Below are 2,137 nucleotides of genomic sequence, written 5' to 3'. Positions count from 1 at the left end.
CTGAGTGCCATAGGAGAGGGGACGCAGGACCGGCTGGGGTCTCAGAGGCTCCAAAGGCCAGGCCCATGCGATTCTTAGAGTGTCTCCCTCCCAGCCTCCAGGCAGGGTGGGGGCCTGGGAAAGGGACACAGAGGCCCACAAGTGAACAGGAAAATCTATTTGGATCCGACTTGAATTATTAAGTGGTTCAAGAATATTCTTAGCTCTGGGAAGGCTGTGGTCTGTAGAGACGGACTTTACCACGGCCCTATTTTTAAAGTTCTGTGGGTAGGAGTCGAGACGCCACTGAACTTAGAGCCCCCCAGCATGCCCCTCTGCCTGCTGCCAGGGAGTAGGATGGGGACCGGGCAGGGGGGCACATGCCAACCCTGCAGACCCCCACCCTGCAGGGGAAGGGCGTGTGACGCGGGGACGGGAAGTTGGGGTTCCCCCGCGTCCAGGTCCACCCCTGCCCAGCCCCTGGCCCGTGAACCTGCTCCCCCAATTCTAGCCCCCCTTGACCCGCACACCCTGTTTCCCCTGCTTCAATCCCCTGCACTCTACTCCCCCAAACCTGCCCCCCTCCCCCAGAGCAGCCCTGGGGAAAGGGGCTGGGCCAGCTCAGGGCTGCCACTGTACATCCCCAAGGTGGGCTGGCATCTCAGCAAGCTGCTTTTGACTGAAGGAAAAAGAATCAAGCTTTTCAAGAATTCAAGTTAGTTTTATTCAGAGGTCTTACTGAGAATCCTAGACCCAGGCCCCAGCCCAGGAGCAGCCTTAGAGAGGTCCTGTCTGACTGCCCGGCTGTGTCTCGGCCCACTGCTTGGATGCGGGGGCCGGGGCTCACGACCTGCCAATTCCATCCAGCTGGCTCCGAAGTTACATGACAGCAGAATCACACCAAGGCTTGGGCGTAAGAGCACTTCTGGTTACAGATTACGAAGCATAATCGCTAACCTCGGCCAACATTTTCTCACGTGCAGGAAGAGCCAAGGACCAGGGCCCTTCATCTTTTAAGGAATACAGTGACTCAGGGAAAAGACGCGGGGCCACGTGTTCTTTCCTGTTTTGTTTTCAAAGCGTCCCTCTGGAGAGCCGCAGTGTCACCGAGTCAGGGCCCACAGAAATGAGCACACACTTAGGGTTGCTGCTGACACGCCCTGCCTCTCCTCACGCGGTTCACGTGGCCATCAGCCGGGGCTGAGGACCCCTGGCACGCACCTGCACCCCAAATGGACTACAGATGCCGCTTCCATTTCAACTGTCACCCCTTTAGGGTTCAGAGCTCCACACCCACTTAACCCCAAGCCAGTGGCAAAGCTTCCTGAGAGGCCAGGAACTGCCAGCCGTGAGTTCCACACCACCTCCGCCATCCTCCTGAGACCCTGCTCCCCCAAAGACAGGCCTTACTGAGGACTTGGTGGGGTGCTGGTCAGGAACTGCTCAGTCTTTGGGGAGGGGGTGCTGGCTGTCTGTGTGGCGAGAGCCTGGGAAAGGCATGCAGGCGGATGTGGTTGGAGCCCTGACTCTCTGAATCTTGGGCTTAGGTGAGTCCTCAGCAGGTGCCCTGCACTTCCGGTCCCCTTTCCCAGCCAGGTCCCTGCTCAGCATCTGCATGGTCAAGGAGGACTCCCCCAAAACCATGCACAGCCAGACGGCCCAAGCTAAAAGAAGATGCCAGTGACTAAAAGCAGGAGTGAAGGCAGGGACGTTCTCAGAGACCTCACACACATCAAGAAAATCCCGTGAACAACAGTATGCCAACAGATTAGATAACATGGACGAAATGGAAAAATTCCTAGAAACACACAAGCTAGCAACTGACTCAAGGATAGACAATCCGAACAATCTATAACAAATACATAGACTGACTCAGAATCAAAACTCTCCCAAAGACCCGAGACCAGATAGGCTGACTGGCAAATTCTACCAAAGGTTCTAACAAGAATTAACACCAATCTCTCCTAAAAAAACAGAGGAGGGAACACTTCCTAACCCAATCTATGAGGCTAATATTATCCTGATATCAAAACCAGAGGAAGACATCATAAGAAAACGCCAGACCAGGCCGGGCGCGGTGGCTCAAGCCTGTAATCCCAGCACTTTGGGAGGCCGAGACGGGCGGATCACGAGGTCAGGAGTTCGAGACCATCCTGGC

The 2,137-nt window shown here is 55.7% G+C and overlaps 1 pseudogene across 1 annotated transcript; it reads right to left on the bottom strand.

The window, feature by feature from the left end:
- Positions 1-679: 679 nt before the first annotated feature.
- LOC108582727 lies at positions 680-2,137 on the bottom strand (annotated as a pseudogene). The gene has a single exon (XR_002517831.2). The product of XR_002517831.2 is annotated as an uncharacterized LOC108582727 (transcript).

The sequence above is a fragment of the Papio anubis genome, chromosome 17 (genome assembly GCF_008728515.1).
Source record: "Papio anubis isolate 15944 chromosome 17, Panubis1.0, whole genome shotgun sequence".
Classification (NCBI taxonomy): Eukaryota; Metazoa; Chordata; class Mammalia; order Primates; family Cercopithecidae; genus Papio; species Papio anubis.
Note: the sequence above shows the minus strand (reverse complement) of the source record. Positions and strands in the feature narration are given on the sequence as shown.